This window comes from Pseudophryne corroboree, chromosome 12, assembly GCF_028390025.1.
Source record: "Pseudophryne corroboree isolate aPseCor3 chromosome 12, aPseCor3.hap2, whole genome shotgun sequence".
NCBI classification, from domain to species: Eukaryota; Metazoa; Chordata; class Amphibia; order Anura; family Myobatrachidae; genus Pseudophryne; species Pseudophryne corroboree.
Genome location: NC_086455.1, coordinates 73,668,168 through 73,687,590, shown reverse-complemented (window position 1 = coordinate 73,687,590; position 19,423 = coordinate 73,668,168). Strand labels below are relative to the sequence as shown.

Below are 19,423 nucleotides of genomic sequence, written 5' to 3'. Positions count from 1 at the left end.
AAATGTTTGAAAAGTCAGTTAGGAGTCTGTTTTTTCCTATTTAATAGACAGGAAAAAACAGACACCCAACCGACTTTTCAAACATTTGAATTCCACCCAATGAATAATAGCAATCACCTGTTTCTTCCTGTAACCTGTGTTGAACTAGTTAATTCATAAGAAAAGTGTTCCAACACAAGTTATGGCAATTGATAAATTAATAGGGAAGTCCAGCAACAAACAGGTGATAGCAATCACACATTATTAAGTCTTTTCCACTGAAGTCCCGGGACTGACCCGAGATTTGGAAAATAGGGGCACATGTATTAAGCCTGGAGAAGTGATAAAAATAGGATTTTGATAACCTACCAGTAAATCCTTTTCTCCTAGTCCGTAGAGGATGCTGGGGACGACATCAAGACCATGGGGTATAGACTGGATCCGCAGGAGACATGGGCACTCTAAAGACTTTGCCCAGGGAGACTGACATTTCGAGGAAAGGAATTACTTAACTAGTGGTGAGATATCTACCAACTCACACCCTCAACCATGCCGCACACATGGCATTCAACATAACACACGCCAACAGGCATTAACTAATTGCAGCAACATGCTGAAACCAAGATAACACAACTTGTGTAACTGTAATAACTAAACTGCAGGTAAAGTACGCACTGGGACGGGCGCCCAGCATCCTCTACGGACTAGGAGAAAAGGGATTTACCAGTAGGTTATCAAAATCCTATTTTCTCATTCGTCCTAGAGGATGCTGGGGACGACATCGAGACCATGGGGTCTATACCAAAGCTCCAGTATGGGAGGGAGAGTGCGGATGACCCTGCAGCACCGATTGACCAAACTTTAGGTCCTCATCGGCCAAGGTGTCAAACTTGTAGAACTTAGCAAATGTGTTTGACCCTGACCAAGTAGCTGCTCGGCAAAGTTGTAATGCCGAGACCCCCCGGGCAGCCGCCCAGGATGAGCCCACCTTCCTAGTGGAGTGGGCCTTTACTGACGTCGGTAACGACAATCCAGCCGTAGTATGAGCTTGCTGAATCGTATTTCTAATCCAACGTGCAATAGTCTGCTTGGAAGCAGGACAGCCAATCTTGTTGTGATCATACAAGACAAACAGAGCCTCTGTTTTCCGTATACGAGCTGTTGCAACATAGATTTTCAAAAGTTCTAACCACATCTAGAGACTTTGAATCAGTGAATGTGTCACTAACTACTGGCACCACAACAGTTTGGTTTATGTGAAAAGCAGAAACCACCTTTGGAAGAAAATGTTGGCAAATCCGCAACTCTGCCCTATCTTCATGGAAAATCAGGTAAGGGCTCTTGTGAGACAAGGCCCCCAATTCAGACACCCGCCTTGCGGATGCCAATGCCAAAAGCATCACCACTTTCCAAGTGAGAAACTTCAACTCTATCTTTTGTAGAGGCTCAAACCAATCCGATTGAAGGAACTGCAATACCACGTTAAGGTCCCATGTTTCCACTGGAGGCACGAATGGAGGCTGGATGTGCAGAACCCCTTTCACGAAGGTCTGAACCTCTGGAAGAGAGGCCAATTGTTTTTGGAAGAACACTGACAAGGCCGAAATTTGGACCTTGATTGATCCCAATCGTAGGCCCGTCTCCACACCATCCTGCAAAAAATGGAGATAACTTCCTAAGTGAAACTCTTCCGTAGGCGCTTTATTGGATTCACACCAAGACACATATTTTCTCCAAATACGGTGGTAATGTTTTGACGTTACTCCCTTTCTGGCCTGAATAAGGGTGGGGATGACCTCCTTAGGAATACCCTTCCTAGCTAGGATACGGCGCTCAACAGCCATGCCGTCAAACGTAGCCGCGGTAAGTCTTGGTACACACACGGCCCCTGCTGCAGCAGGTCCTCCCGAGGAGGAAGAGGCAGAGGATCTCCTATGAGTAACTGCTGAAGATCTGGGTACCAAGCCCTTCTTGGCCAGTCTGGGGCAATGAAGATTGCTCGAACCCTTGTCTTTCTTATGATCCTGAGTACTTTTGGGATCAGCGGAAGTGGAGGGAAAACATACACTGACGGAAACACCCACTGGGTCACCAGTGCATCCACTGCTACTGCTTGAGGGCCTCTCGACCTGGAACAGTATCTCTGAAGCTTCTTGTTGAGAGACGCCATCATGTCTATTTGAGGAACTCCCCAAAGACTTGTCACCTCTACGAAGACTTCTTGGTGGAGGCCCCACTCTCCTGGATGGAGATCGTGTCTGCTGAGGAAGTCTGCTTCCCAGTTGTCTACTCCCGGAATGAATATTGCCGAAAGAGCTTGTAGATGTTTTTCTGCCTAGAGGAAGATTTTTGTCGCCTCTGCCATTGCCGTTCTGCTTTTCGTTCCGCCCTGCCTGTTTATGTATGCGACTGCTGTTACAATGTCCGCCTGGATCTGCACGGGACGGTCTTGAAGAAGATGTACCGCTTGTTGAAGGCCGTAGTAAATGGCTATTAGCTCCAGAACGTTTATGTGAAGGCAGGCTTCCTGTTGTAACCAACGTCCCTGGAAGTTTTCTCCCTGAGAGACAGCTCCCCAGCCTCGGAGACTTGCATCTGTGGTTACCAGGACCCAGTCCTGAATCCCGAACCTGCGTCCCTCTAGCAGGTGAGAGCTGTGCAACCACCACAGAAACGAAATCCTGGTTTTTGATGATAGGATTATCTTTCTGTGCATGTGTAGGTGTGACCCCGACCACTTGTCCAACAGGTCCCACTGGAATAATCTGGCATGGAACCTGCCAAACTGTATGGCCTCGTAGGCCGCCACCATCTTCCTCAACAACCGAATGCACTGATGGATCGACACACTTGATGGTTTCAATATCTGTTTTACCATTTTCTGGATTTCCAAAGCCTTTTCCCGCAGAAGAAATACTCTCTGAACTTCTGTGTCTAGAATCATCCCGAGGAAAGACAACCTTGTCGTCGGTTCCAACTGTGACTTTGGGTAATTTATGATCCACCCGTGTTGTTGGAGTATTGACAGGCAGAGGGATATGTTTTGTAATAACTGCTCCCTGGATCTCGCCTTTATCAGGAGGTCGTCCAGATAAGGGATTATATTGACTCCTTTCTGACAAACAAGGACCATCATCTCCGCCATCACCTTGGTGAATACCCTCGGCGCCATGGAGAGACCGAAAGGTAACGTCTGGAATTGGTAATGGCAATCCTGAATCGCGAATCTCAGATAAGCCTGGTGAGGATAAATGGGAACATGCAGGTAAGCATCCTTTATGTCCACCGACACTAAGTAGTCCCCCTCCTCCAGACTGGCAATCACCGCCCGAAGTGATTCCATCTTGAACTTGAACCTTTTCAGAAGAAATTCAGATCTTTTAGATTTAGGATCGGTCTGACCGAGCTGTCAGGCTTCGGATCAACAAAGAGGCTTGAATAAAAGCCCGCCCTTGTTGTGACAACGGTACCAGGACTATAACCTGGTCTTGACATAATTTTTGGATTGCCGCTGTTACTGCTGCTCTCTCTGGCGGAGAAGCTGGCATGGTCGATTTGAAAAATCGGCATGGGGGAACGTCTTGAAACTCTAGTTTGTATCCCTGGGATACTATTTGCAACACCCAGGGATCCAGGCCAGACAGAATCTAATCCTGGCTGAAGAGTTTGAGACGTGCCCCCACCCGAGCGGCCTCCCGCAAGGGAGTTCCAGCATCATGCTGGGGATTTGGCAGAATTAGGGGTAGACTTCTGCTCTTGGGAACCTGGAGCCGGTGTGGGCTTCTTTCCCCTTCCCCTACCTGCAAAGAAAGGGGAACCTCTCGCCTTTTTGTATTTATTGGGCCGAAAGGACTGCATTTGCGGGTGATAGGTCTTTTTTGCCGGTGCAGGCGGCAAAAATGTTGACTTACCTGCGGTAGCCGCCGAGACTAACGCATCCAGGCCATCACCAAATAAGGCCTCACCTTTATATGGGAGAGCCTCCATGTTTCTTTTGGAATCTGCATCCGCGTTCCACTGGCGAATCCATAATGCCCGCCTAGCCGATACTGCCATGGTAGCGGCTTGTGAACTCAAGAGTCCAATATCCTTCATTGCTTCCAGCATGTAGGCGGCAGCGTCCTTGATATTCCCTAACTTAAGCAGTATCTCATCTTTATCAATCGTGTCAATTTCTGATGACACGCTTTCTGACCATTTTTCAATAGCGCGACTCACCCATGCGCAGGCAATAGTGGGCCTGAGCAGCGTACCATTGGTAACATAAATGGATTTCAATAGTTTCCATTTTACGGTCTGCCGGCTCTTTAAGAGAAGCCGTGCCAGGAGCAGGGAAAATTACCTTCTTTGTCAACCTGGAAAGTGCACTGTAACACAGGGGGGGACTCCCATTTTTTCCTGTCTTCAACCGGGAAAGGATAAGCTATGTGAATCCTTTTGGGAATACGACATTTTTTATCAGGATTCACCCACATCCCTTCAAACAGAGCATTTAGTTCGTGTGAAGGTGGGAACGTGACTTTGGATTTCTTTTCCTTACATAAACAAGCTTTCTCCTGAGGTACAGGAGTGGTTTCTGTAACCTCCAACACGTCCCTTATAGCCACAATCATATATTGTATACTTTTTGCCAATTTATGATCTATCTCTCCGGATTCACTATTGTTGACACAAGAATCAGAATCCGTGTCGGTATCAGTGTTTACAACATTTGCAAATGTTAGGACTTGTCAGGACTTGGCCTGCTTGCAATTGTGAAGAATGCATTTGTTAAGAATGTGATTTAAGAATGGAGTTAGAACCGGAACTGAAAACCATTTCTCCTCTCTTCACAGAGTAAAAACACCATCTTCATGCTTGTATATCTGAGTCTCTCATCTCTCTCTGGCTACACTTTTCACACCCCAAGGAAGTTTGTCTGCAAATGTCTGTGATCCTTCTTCAATGCAAAATAACCTCTGTTAATTAGCTGAACTTCTGATTGCATACCTCCCCCTTTGCCAGCTGATATTGGCCCTCATTCCGAGTTGTTCGCTCGGTATTTTTCATCGCATCGCAATGAAAATCCGCTTAGTACGCATGCGCAATGTTCGCACTGCGACTGCGCCAAGTAACTTTGCTATGTAGAAAGTAATTTTACTCACGGCTTTTTCATCGCTCCGGCGAACGTAATGTGATTGACAGGAAATGGGTGTTACTGGGCGGAAACACGGCGTTTCAGGGGCGTGTGGCTGAAAACGCTACCGTTTCCGGAAAAAACGCAGGAGTGGCCGGAGAAACGGTGGGAGTGCCTGGGCGAACGCTGGGTGTGTTTGTGACGTCAACCAGGAACGACAAGCACTGAACTGATCGCACAGGCAGAGTAAGTCTGAAGCTACTCTGAAACTGCTAAGTAGTTAGTAATCGCAATATTGCGAATACATCGGTCGCAATTTTAAGAAGCTAAGATTCACTCCCAGTAGGCGGCGGCTTAGCGTGTGTAACTCTGCTAAATTCGCCTTGCGACCGATCAACTCGGAATGAGGGCCATAGTTGGAGCATTTAAGAGCAATATTATCAAGGCCTGCAGTCAGGACTTGGCCTGCTTGCAATTGTGAAGAATGCATTTGTTAAAGAATGGAGTTAGAACCGGAGTTTGAACTGGATTTGGACTACGCTAAAATCTCGAATAAAACAATTTCCCCAAACACTGCAACTCAGGACCATCATGTGGCCTCTCCTCACCTCTGCCTTGAGAACACCAGGACCAATGCCTACTACTTCTCTGTCCAAGAACATCATGACTGCCCCCAAGACTACCCCTCAAGCTGAGCAGGGAACTGAGGGGCGTGCGCATCAGGACCAGATTTTGCTGGGTCAGTTCCATTGGACATTAGTGTGCACTCCACATTCTTACACCCACCCGCACTGCTCCCCACACTCTCACACCCACCCGCACTGCTCTCATGAGACCAGGACATTTATCATTTTCACAAATTAATGATTTCCTGCAAATGTGTCTCTCTTCTTTCTTCTTACAGGGTACTTTCCCCCCACTGTGTGCTATTCCTGTAATGTGTACCTCCATTGGTTGCACACCCTGCCAGCAGTAACCTACACAGTGCGCCTCACATGGCTGCCTCGGATGGTTCCTCCATGGGCAGGGTGTGATTCATTTGGATCTTTCCAAGCAGGGTATAGCATACTCCTACACTCGTGTCAGTTTTCCAGTGAATGCATTTGGCCCTTGTATGGCTCATCTCCCACTGTGTAACCTTCGTAGTGCGCCCAACATGGCTGCCTTATCTGGTAAACTTGTGGATGGGATGAAAAATACATGGACCTGATAGTTTTATTGGAACCCTACTCTGAACGTAAGGACTCTGCAATCTCCCCGTTTTGTGTTCTCTTCTAGGGGTGGACTATTCCACCCTGGGTAATCCTACGCAGAGCGCCTAAGATGGCTGCCGCACCTGGTACCTTGTGAGGGTGGAATACACAACCCCTGGAGGTTATTACCCAAAATGCTTACACCAACCCTGCATTATGCTTTCTGTCTTTATTGTCTGTGCGGTTTATCTTTTGATGTAATACTTAAATCTTCTGTATTATGTGCATTGTGTGAGTTCTAGTTGGCGCCGCGGATGGCTGCCTCGGTGCTGCTCTGCCAAGCAGCCTTTGTGTTTAGTCCTACGTGTATAATATGTCTAATATGTTGAGTCTATTGTACAGTTGCAATGTGCAGTATCAACTCCTACGTGTAATGTATGTTATGTTCTTCCCCCTTCATATGCTATGTGTTCCCCCTTCAAGTTGCTGCTTGGCGATTCATTGTACCACAAAGAATTCCTAGTGTACGTGAGTACACCTGGCCAATAAAGCTGATTCTGATTATCTTATGTGACCCAGAGGGGCCGCCCGCATAAGGAATAACAGCATCCTGAAAAATCACATCTTCCACATATTTTCTCCAGCATGCAGCCTTAGATTCAGACTTATCTAATCTACGGTTAATCAGACGCATACTGTCACGTAGCTCTTTCACCTATGCAGGCTCTTGGTGTGCCGGTAGCGCCACCACATTACAACTCTGTGTCCCTAAAATGGCTTCCTCCGGGGAGGAACTCCCTGCCTCAGACCATACTTACCTACTCTCCCGGAAGCTGTGGGAGGCTCCCGTTTTTTGGGGTAGCCCCCCGCACCCCCGGAAGAGTGGGCAGGTCTCCCGCATCCTGCTCGCACCCTAGTGATGCGAGCAGGATGGAGAGATAACCTCCCGCATTCGCGGGTCCGTCGGGTGAAGGGGTTAAAATGACGCAAATTGCTTCACTTTAGCCCCGCCCCCTTCCCGCGAACCCGCGAAGCGCGGCATTTCCCGGTGCGGGGCTTAGTGATGTCACAGTCCGGCACCGCCACCCAAAGACACCTGCAGCGTCTCCTCTCCGGGAGGGGAGAAATACAATGTCGGTAAGTATGCCTCAGACATGCCTCACATGTGTACACCACACTCACAGACACACTGGGACTTATTTTGGGGACAGACCCACAGTAAAATCTGTCAGAGGGACACAGGATAGGAGCAGCCAGTTCACAAACCCAGCGCCAGTATTGCCTGTGAACACAGTATGTCCACAGCCCAAAAGCGCTTTTAAATAGTAATATACACTATCAAATGCACCACAATCGCTTTGTGCCCCCCCTTTATAGCACCCTGTACTTGTCAGAAGTGGAGGAGAGGACCAGCGTGTTCTCTGCAGCCTGAGTAGAGAGAGAAAATGGTGCTGAGTAGTGAGCTGGCTGCCTGAGGAAGAAGCTCCGCCCCTCAGTATCCATGACAATATTTATACTTGTGGGGGTAGGGCTGTGCCAGCGGCATCTTATGCCCCCTTTTAGCCAGTTTGAGGTATTTTTCTTGCTGCCCAGGCCCCCGGCACCATGCAGTGCCTGTGTGTGTGGGCAGCAATGGCGCGCTGCGCTCCCGCCAGCCGCACCGCACCTCAGCCGTCACTTATTTGATAGAAGTTCCTTCTTTTCATACTCACCTGTCTTCTGACTTCTGGCTCTGTGAGGGGGGTGACGGCGTGCTGTGGGAGTGAGCATTTAGACACTGCTAGCGTTCAGTTCCCTTCAGGAGCTAATGGTGTCTTGTCAGCCAGAAACAGAGCCATGAAACTCTGAGGAAGTTGGTTCTGCTTCTGCCCCCTCAGTCCCACGAAGCAGGGAGTCATGAACAATGTCAGCAACAGGCTGACAATAACGTAACACAACATGTGTAACCATAACTATTAACTGCAGATACAGTACGCACCGGGACGGGCGCTCAGCATTCTCTACGGACTAAGAGAAAAGGATTTACCGGTAGGTATTACAATCCTATTTTCTCATACGTCCTAGAGGATGCTGGGGACACCATTAGAATCATGGGGTTATACCAAAGCTCTAGAACGGGCGGGAGAGTGCGGACGATCTGCAGCACCGATTGATCGAACTTAAGGTCTTCATCGGCCAAGGTGTCAAACTTGGAGAACTTTGCAAAAGTGTTTGACCCCGACCAAGTAGCTGCTCTGCAAAGTTGCAATGCCGAGACCCCCCGGGCAGCCACCCAGGATGAGCCCACCTTCCTAGTGGAATGGGCCTTCACTGATTCCGGAAATGGCAATCCAGCCGTGGAATGGGCCTGCTAAATAGTGTTACAGATCCAGCGTGCAATGGTCTGCTTGGAAGCAGGACACCCAACCTTGTTGGGAGCATACAGGACAAACAGAGCCTCTGTCTTCCTAATCTGAGCCGTTCTGGTGACATAAATCTTCAAAGCTCTGACCACATCCAGAGACTTTGGCTACTGACGCCTTCGCTGAGTCACAGGCACCACAATAGGTTGGTTTATGTGGAAAGAGGAAACCACCTTCAGTAAAAATTGCTGACGTGTCCTCAATTCAGCTCTATCTTCATGGAAGATCAAATAAGGGCTCTTGTGAGACAAGGCCGCTAACGCAGACACCCGCCTTGCAGATGCCAAGGCCAATAGAATGCCCACATTCCAAGTAAGGAATTTTAACTCCACCTTCTGTAAAGGTTCAAACCAACGTGATTGAAGGAACTGCAATACCACATTAAGGTCCCATGGTGCTACCGGAGGCACAAATGGAGGTTGGATGTGCAACACTCCTTTCACGAAGGTCTGAACTTCTGGAAGGGAGGCCAATTGTTTCCGAAAGAAGATTGATAAGGCTGAAATCTGAACCTTGATTGAACCCAAATTTTAGACCCGCATCCACACCTGCTTGTAGAAAATGGAGAAAACGCCCTAGGCGAAACTCTTCCGTAGGAGCTCCCTTGGTTACACCAAGACACACATTTTCTCCAAATACGGTGGTAATGTTTAGCTGTTACCCCTTTTCTGGCCTGAATAAGTGTGGGAATGACTTCACTGGGAATCCCTTTACTGGCTAGGATTTTGCGTTCAACCGCAATGCAGTCAAACGCAGTCGCGGTAAGCCCTGATACACGCACGGCCCCTGTCGTAACAGGTCCTCTCGCAGAGTTAGAGGCCATGGATCTCCTATGAGTAATTCCTGAAGATCTGGATACCAGGCCCTCCTTGGCCAGTCTGGGACAATGACGATCGCCTGGATCTTTGTTCTTCTTATGATCTTTAGAACTTTCGGAATTAGAGGAAGTGGAGGGAATACATACACCGACTGAAACACCCACGGTGTCACCAGTGCATCCACTGCTATTGCTTGAGGGTCCCTTGACCTGGAACAATATCTCTGAAGCTTCTTGTTGAGACGAGATGCCATCATGTCTACTTGAGGAACTCCCCAACGACTTGTCACCTCTGCGAAGACTTCTTGGTGGAGACCCCACTCTCCTGGATGGTCTGTTGAGGAAGTCCGCTTCCCAGTTGTCCACTCCCGGAATGAATATCGCTGACAAAGCGCTTGTATGTTTTTCCGCCCAGCGGAAAATCCTTGTGGCTTCTGCCATCGCCGCTCTGCTTTTCGTTCCGCCCTGACGGTTTATGTACGCTACAGCAGTTACATTGTCTGACTGGATCAGTACAGGCAGATCTCGAAGATGATGTTCCGCTTGTAGGAGGCCGTTGTAAATGGCCCTTAACTCCAGAACATTTATGTGGAGACAAGATTCCTGTCTTGACCATTTTCCTTGGTAGCTTTTTCCCATTGTGACTGCCCCCCAGCCTCGGAGGCTTGCATCCGTGGTCACCAGGATCCAGTCCTGTATCCCGAACCTGAACTGTGTAGCCACCACAAGAGTGATATCCTCTGGTGCATGTGTAGATGGGACCCGGACCACTTGTCCAACAGGTCCCACTGGAACACCCTGGCATGGAACCTGCCAAACTGAATGGCCTCGTAGGCCGCAACTATCTTCCCAAGCAACCGAATGCATTGATGGATCGACACTCTTGCTGGTTTCAGAATTTGTTTGACCAGATTCTGAAGTTCCAGAGCCTTTTCCACAGGAAGAAAGACTCTCTGTAGTTCTGTGTCCAATATCATTCCCAAAAACGACAGCCGCATCGTCGGTATCAACTGATTTTGGCAAGTTTAGGAGCCAACCATGTTGTTGAAGAACTGATATGGAGATTGCAACGTTTTGGACCAACTGGTCCCTGGATCTCGCCTTTATCAGGAGATCGTCCAAGTATGGGATAATTGTGACTCCTTGCTTGCGCAGGAGAACCATCATCTCCGCCATCACTTTGGTCTATCCACGGCTCCGAGGATTTTCACCAAAACGGCAACGTTTGAAATTGGTAATCACAATCCTGAATTGCAAATCTCAGGTAAGCCTGATGTGGAGGATAAATGGGAACATGTAAGTAGGCATCTTTTATGTCCACCGACACCATGAAATCCCCTTCCTCCAGACTGGAGATCACTACTCGGAGAGACTCCATCTTGAATTTGAATCTCCTTAGGTAGAAATTCAGAGATTTCAGGTTTAGGATTGGTCTGACCGAGCCGTCCGGCTTCGGGACCACAAACAAGCTTGAATAAAAACCTTCCCCCTGTTGTGAATGGGGAACTTTGCCGATAACCTGATTTTGACACAATTTTTGTATTGCGTCGCAAACTACCTCCCTGTCGGGAAGAGAAGCTGGTAAGGCCGATTTGAAAAAACTGCGGGGGGGGGGGGGTTGTCTTGAAACTCCAGCTTGTACCCGTGGGATACTATTTGTAAAATCCAAGGGTCCAGGTTCCCAACACTGACTGGAGAGTTATAGACGGGCCACCACCAATGCGGACTCTCGCACAGGAGCCCCAACGTCATGCGGTGGAATTGGCAGAAGGACTTCTGCTCCTGGGAGTCTGACAAGGCAGGAGAACGTTTACCTCTTCCTCTAGTAGCAAGGAAGGAAGAACCCCGGCCCTTTCTGTATTTATTGGGCCGAAAGGACTGCATCTGATAATGTTGCGTTTTCTTTTGTTGTGGAGGAACATAAGGTAAAAATGATGACTTACCCGCGGTAGCCGTAGATACCAAATCATCAAGGCCATCACCAAATAAGGCCTTACCTTTATATGGTAGAGAGTCCATACTTTTCTTGGCGTCAGCATCAGCATTCCATTGGTGAATCCACAACGCACGCCTAGCTGAAACAGCCATGGCATTGGCTTTTGATCCCAAAAGACCAATATCTCTTGCATCTTCCTTAAGGTATGCTGCAGCGTCCTTGATATAACCCAGCGTCAAGAGGATGCTATCCCTATCTAGGGTATCTATATCAGATGACAAGTTATCTGCCCACTTTTCGATAGCACTACTTACCCACGCAGACGCAATGACAGGTCGGAGTAGTGTACCTGTGTTCACATAAACGGACTTCAATGTAGTTTCCTGTTTACGATCCGCAGGATCCTTCAGGGCCGCTGTGTCAGGTGATGGGAGAGCCACCTTTTTAGACAACCTAGACAAGGCCTTGTCCACAGTGGGGGGCAACTCCCACTTTTCCCTATCCGTCGAGGGAAACTGATAAGCTGCTCCAATTCTTTTGGGAATCTGAAACTTCCTGTCAGGACCTTCCCAAACTTTTTCAAAAAGCGAGTTCAGTTCATGAGAGGGAGGAAACGTTATCTCAAGTTTCCTTCCTTTATACATATAGACCTTTTTATCAGGGACAGCTGGGTCCTCAGTGATATGTAACACATCTTTAATCGCCACAATCATGTACTGAATGCTCTTTGTCATTTTTGGGTCTAACCTGGAATCGCTATAGTCGACACTAGAATCAGTGTCCGTGTCGGTATCAGTGTCTGCCACTTGGGCCAACGTACGTTTTTGTGACCCTGAGGGGACCTGACTTTGGAATAACATATCTTCTACAGATTTTCAGACTTATCTAGCCTCTTACTAATAAAAGCCACATTAGCATTCAAGGCGTTTAACACATTTACCCAATCAGGTGTCGGCGGTGCTGACAGGGTCACCCCAGCAGCCGTCTGCGTCCCCAGTACAGCCTCCTCCTGGGAAGAGCCTTCAGCCCCAGACATGTCGACACTCGTGCACCAAACACCCACAGACACACCGGGCATATAGGGGACAGACCCACAGTAAAGTCTGTCAGAGAGACACAGAGGGAATTTGCCAGCTCACACCCTGCGCTGAAAAAATGGTCAGAAAATTGCCAATACAATGCCTCAGACCTATAGCGCTTTTATCACATATACATTGCACCAATTATATGCCTCCCCCCTCCATTCTTCACCCCTGGTACTTGTCAGTGTGTGTGGAGGACCAGCGTCTCTGCAGCCTGAGAGGAAATGACGCCGTGAGCTGTGAGGGAGAAGCTCCGCCCCCTTAATGGCGCACTTCTGTCCCGCTTTCTAGATGTTTATACTGGCGGGGGATGGGACAGTTCCGCGGCACTAATGTCCCCTCTTGCCAGTGTGTTAAATGAGGTCGTTTTTATCTGCCCAGGGCGCCCCCCCCGCGCCCTGGGCAGCAGTGCTGCGTGAGGGGGAGCTTGGCGCGCAGCGTCTGCCCGCTGCGCGGTACCTCATGAAAATGCCGTCTCTGAAGAGAAGTCTTCTTTTCTTCGGTTACTCACCTGTCTTCTGACTTCTGGCTCTGTAAGGGGGGTGACGGCAGGCTGCGGGAGCGAGCATCTGAGCGTACCCAGCGATCAAACCCTCAGGAGCTAATGGTGTCCTGTAGCCAGAAGCAGAGCCCTTGAACTCACTGGAAGTGGGTCATACTTCTCTCCCCTAAGTCCCACGAAGCAGGGAGACTGTTGCCAGCAGCCTCCCTGAAAATAAAAAACCTAACAAAAAAATCTTTACAGAGAAATTCAGTAGAGCTCCCCTTAGTGTGACCAGTCTCCCTGGGCACAATTCTAAAACTGGAGTCTGGAGGAGGGGCATAGAGGGAGGAGCCTGTTCACACCCTTTCAAAGTCTTAAAGTGTCCATGTCTCCTGCGGATGCAGTCTATACCCCATGGTTCTAATGGTGTCCCCAGCATCCTCTAGGACGTATGAGAAAGCAGTGATAAATGCAAGATGATAACACACAAGCCAATCAGCTCCATACCTCTCAACATGACCCTCTCCAGGAGGGACAGAACGCTCTGCTCCTGGACTTTTCTCTTAATTTATGATTGCCTGCACCTGTTTTGAGCAGGTTACTGGATAAGAAATGTGATTCAGCACATGTGATTTCTGCTGCCATCAGAAATTATGGGGCCTGGGTTTGGCAAAATAGGCCGTCCCTTCCAAAATGGCCACCGCCTCGAAGGAGACAGTTATTAAAGATACAACAGCCTCCTCTAGTATGTTTAATAACTGTCTCCACAGAGGCGGCGGTCATCTTGAGTGAGACATTTTCAATAGCCTGAAGGAGCCGGGCAAAGGACGGACGGCGGACAGGGGGCCGATGGCGGCGGGCTGGCAGCGACATGAGCGGCTCGGGCCTTCCCCTCTCTGTTAGAGAGGCCGGGGGCGGGACAGCTGTGCCCGCAGCACCCCCTTAATGGCGGGCCTGCAGGTGATGGCAGTCATAAATTAAGAGGCAGGTCCAGGAGCAGAGCATTCTGTCCATCCTGGAGAGTGTCGTGTTGGGACGTATGCAGCTCCTAACTGTTAATTTATATATTGGAGCTGAATGGCAGGTGAGTTATCACCTTGCATTTATCACTTCTCCAGGCTTAAGACATGTGCCCCTGTGTTCCAAACCAGGTCAGACCTGGGACAGTCCCATTTCCACAGTTGGTTAATCCCGGCACCAGTCACACTGCATACGGGTGACATCTCCTTGCGCTGGGAGGGTGGCACTGCCCCTCCTGTAACCAGGTCCCGGGATGGACAACCCAGATTACAAATTTAGCTCACCTCGGACCTTCTCTGGGTTAAACCCTGCTATGCACCCGGGTGATAACATGGGTGGACCCTGTTTCCCCACTGACCTAAATCCCAAGTTGCTGTGCATTCATGTATATATAAAGAAAAAAAAAAAAAAGAGAGAAGGGGATTTTCATGTCAGTGGAAAAATAAGAATTTACTTACCGATAATTCTATTTCTCGTAGTCCGTAGTGGATTCTGGGGACTCCGTAAGGACCATGGGGAATAGCGGCTCCGCAGGAGACTGGGCACAAAAGTAAAGCTTTAGAACTACCTGGTGTGCACCCTATGACCCCCCTCCAAGCCTCAGTTAGGATACTGTGCCCGGACGAGCGTACACAATAAGGAAGGATTTTGAATCCCGGGTAAGACTCATACCAGCCACACCAATCACACCATATAACTTGTGATCTAAACCCAGTTAACAGCATGATAACAGAGGAGCCTCTAGAAAAGATGGCTCACTACAGCAATAACCTGATTTTTTGGTAACAATAACTATGTACCAGTATTGCAGACAATCCGCACTTGGGATGGGCGCCCAGCATCCACTACGGACTACGAGAAATAGAATTATCGGTAAGTAAATTCTTATTTTCTCTAACGTCCTAAGTGGATGCTGGGGACTCCGTAAGGACCATGGGGATTATACCAAAGCTCCCAAACGGGCGGGAGAGTGCGGATGACTCTGCAGCACCAAATGAGAGAACTCCCGGTCCTCCTCAGCCAGGGTATCAAATTTGTAGAATTTTACAAACGTATTTGCTCCTGACCAAGTAGCTGCTCGGCAAAGTTGTAAAGCCGAGACCCCTCGGGCAGCCGCCCAAGATGAGCCCACCTTCCTTGTGGAATGGGCTTTTACAGATTTTGGCTGTGGCAGGCCTGCCACAGAATGTGCAAGCTGAATTGTACTACAAATCCAACGAGCAATAGTCTGCTTAGAAGCAGGAGCACCCAGCTTGTTGGGTGCATACAGAATAAACAATGAGTCAGATTTTCTGACTCCAGCCGTCCTGGAAACCTATATTTCCAGGGCTCTGACAACGTCTAGCAACTTGGAGTCCTCCAAGTCCCTAGTAGCCGCAGGCACCACAATAGGTTGATTCAGGTGAAACGCTGAAAACCACCTTAGGGAGAAACTGAGGACAAGTCCTCAATTCCGCCCTGTCCGAATGGAAAATCAGATGAGGGCTTTTACAGGATAAAGCCGCCAATTCTGACACGCACCTGGCCCAGGCCAGGGCCAACAGCATGACCACTTTCATGTGAGATATTTTAACTCCACATATTTAAGTGGTTCAAACCAATGTGACTTTTGGAACCCAAAAACTACATTTAGATCCCAAGGTGCCACTGGAGGCACAAAAGGAGGCTGTATATACAGTACCCCTTTCACAAACGTCTGAACTTCAGGGACTGAAGCTAGTTCTTTTTGGAAGAAAATTGACAGGGCCGAAATTTGAACCTTAATGGACCCCCATTTCAGGCCCATAGACACTCCTGTTTGCAGGAAATGTAGGAATCGACCTAGTTGAAAATTCCTCCGTCGGGGCCTTACTGGCCTCGCACCACGCAACATATTTTCCCCAAATGCGGTGATAATGTTTTGCGGTTATATCTTTCCTGGCTTTGATCAGGATAGGGATGACTTCATCCGGAATGCCTTTTTCCTTCAGGATCCGGCGTTCAACCGCCCTGCCGTTAAACGCAGCCGCGGTAAGTCTTGGAACAGACAGGGTCCTTGCTGGAGCAGGTCCCTTCTTAGAGGTAGAGGCCACGGATCCTCCGTGAGCATCTCTTGAAGTTCCGGTTACCAAGTCCTTCTTGGCCAATCCGGAGCCACGAATATAGTGCTTACTCCTCTCCATCTTATAATTCTCAGTACCTTGGTTATGAGAGGCAGAGGAGGGAACACATACACTGACTGGTACACCCACTGTGTTACCAGAGCGTCTACAGCTATTGCCTGAGGGTCCCTTGACCTGGCGCAATACTTGTCGAGTTTTATAAACATGTGGAAGACTTCTGGGTGAAGTCCCCACTCTCCCGGGTGGAGGTCGTGTCTGCTGAGGAAGTCTGCTTCCCAGTTGTCCACTCCCGGAATGAATACTGCTGACAGTGCTATCACATGATTTTCCGCCCAGCGAAGAATCCTTGCAGCTTCTGCCATTGCCCTTCTGCTTCTTGTGTCACCCTGTCTGTTTACGTGGGTGACTGCCGTGATGTTGTCCGAATGGATCAACTCCGGGTGACCTTGAAGCAGAGGTCTTGCTGAGCTTAGAGCATTGTAAATGGCCCTTAGCTTCAGGATATTTATGTGAAGTGATGTCTCCAGGCTTGACCATAAGCTCTGGAAATTCCTTCCCTGTGTGACTGCTCCCCAGCCTCGCAGGCTGGCATCCGTGGTCACCAGGACCCAGTCCTGAATGTGCGGCCCTCTAGAAGATGAGCACTCTGCAACCACCACAGGAGAGACACCCTTGTGCTTGGTGACAGGGTTATCCGCTGATGCATCTGAAGATGCGACCCAGACCATTTGTCCAGCAGGTCCCACTGGAAAGTTCTTGCGTGGAATCTGCCGCATGGGATTGCTTCATAGGAAGCCACCATTTTTTCCAGAACCATCTCATTGATGTACTGAGACTTGGCTCGGTTATAGGAGGTTCCCGACTAGCTCGGATAACTCCCTGACTTTCTCCTCCGGGAGAAACACCTTTTTCTGAACTGTGTCCAGGATCATCCCTAAGAACAGAAGACGAGTCGTCGGAATCAGCTGCGATTTTGGAATATTGAGAATCCAATCGTGCTGCCGCAACACTACCTGAGATAGTGCTACACCGACCTCCAACTGTTCCCTGGATCTTACCCTTATCAGGGAATCGTCCAAGTAAGGGATAACTAAAATTCCCTTCCTTCGAAGGAGTATCATCATTTCGGCCATTACCTTGGTAAAGACCCGGGGTGCCGTGGACCATCCATACGGCAGCGTCTGAACTGATAGTGACAGTTCTGTACCATAAACCTGAGGTACCCTTGGTGAGAAGGGTAAATTGGGACATGAAGGTAAGCATCCTTGATGTACCGAGACATCATGTAGTCCTCTTCTTCCAGGTTCGCAATCACTGCTCTGAGTGACTCAATCTTGAATTTGAACCTCTGTATGTAAGTGTTCAAAGATTTTAGATTCGGTCTCACCGAGCCGTCCGGCTTCGGTACCACAACAGTGTGGAATAATACCCCGTTCCCTGTTGCAGGAGGGGTACCTTGATTATCACCTGCTGGGAATACAGCTTGTGAATGGCTTCCAAAACTGTCTCCCTGTCAGAAGGAGACATCGGTAAAGCCGACTTTAGGAAACGGCGAGGGGGAGACGTCTCGAATTCCAATTTGTACCCCTGAGATATCACCTGAAGGATCCAGGGGTCTACTTGCGAGTGAGCCTACTGCGCGCTGAAATTCATTGAGACGGGCCCCCACCGTGCCTGATTCTGCTTGTAAAGCCCCAGCGTCATACTGAGGGCTTGGCAGAGGCGGGAGAGGGTTTCTGTTCCTGGGAACTGGCTGATTTCTGCAGCCTTTTTCCTCTCCCTCTGTCACGGGGCAGAAATGAGGAACCTTTTGCCCGCTTGCCCACGAAAAGACTGCGCCTGATAATACGGCGTCTTCTCATGTTGAGAGGCGACCTGGGGTACAAACGTGGATTTCCCAGCTGTTGCCGTGGCCACCAGGTCTGAAAGACCGACCCCAAATAACTCCTCCCCTTAATAAGGCAATACTTCCAAATGCCGTTTGGAATCCGCATCACCTGACCACTGTCGTGTCCATAACCCTCTACTGGTAGAAATGGACAACGCACTTAGACTTGATGCCAGTCGGCAAATATTCCGCTGTGCATCACGCATATATAGAAATGCATCTTTTAAATGCTCTATAGGCAATAATATACTGTCCCTATCTAGGGTATCAATATTTTCAGTCAGGGAATCAGACCACGCCAACCCAGCACTGCACATCCAGGCTGAGGCGATTGCTGGTCGCAGTATAACACCAGTATGTGTGTAAATACCTTTTAGGATACCCTCCTGCTTTCTATCAGCAGGATCCTTAAGGGCGGCCATCTCAGGAGAGGGTAGAGCCCTTGTTCTTACAAGCGTGTGAGCGCTTTATCCACCCTAGGGGGTGTTTCCCAACGCACCCTAACCTCTGGCGGGAAAGGATATAATGCCAATAACATTTTAGAAATTATCAGTTGTTATCGGGGGAAACCCACGCATCATCACACACCTCATTTAATTTCTCAGATTCAGGAAAACTACAGGTAGTTTTTCCTCACCAAACATAATACCCCTTTTTGGTGGTACTCGTATTATCAGAAATGTGTAAAACATTTTTCATTGCCTCAATCATGTAACGTGTGGCCCTACTGGAAGTCACATTTGTCTCTTCACCGTCGACACTGGAGTCAGTATCCGTGTCGGCGTCTATATCTGCCATCTGAGGTAACGGGCGCTTTAGAGCCCCTGACGGCCTATGAGACGTCTGGACAGGCACAAGCTGAGTAGCCGGCTGTCTCATGTCAACCACTGTCTTTTATACAGAGCTGACACTGTTACGTAATTCCTTCCAACAGTTCATCCACTCAGGTGTCGACCCCCTAGGGGGTGACATCACTATTACAGACAATCTGCTCCGTCTCCACATCATTTTTCTCCTCATACATGTCGACACAAACGTACCGACATACAGCACACACACCGGGAATGCTCTGATAGAGGACAGGACCCCACTAGCCCTTTGGGGAGACAGAGGGAGAGTTTGCCAGCACACACCAGAGCGCTATATATATATATATATATATATATATATATATATATATATATATATATATATATATATATATATACATACATACATACATACAGGGATAACCTTATATAAGTGTTTTTCCCCTTATAGCTGCTGTATCTTTAATACTGCGCGTAATTAGTGCCCCCCTTCTCTTTTTTAACCCTTTCTGTAGTGTAGTGACTGCAGGGGAGAGCCAGGGAGCTTCCCTCCAACGGAGCTGTGAGGGAAAATGGCGCCAGTGTGCTGAGGAGA

The 19,423-nt window shown here is 48.7% G+C and overlaps 1 protein-coding gene across 1 annotated transcript in view; it reads right to left on the bottom strand.

The window, feature by feature from the left end:
* Positions 1–19,423, bottom strand: part of DNAL1 (dynein axonemal light chain 1) — a 165,049-nt gene that overhangs the window by 120,038 nt on the left and 25,588 nt on the right. The gene's annotated exons all lie outside the window — the stretch shown is intronic.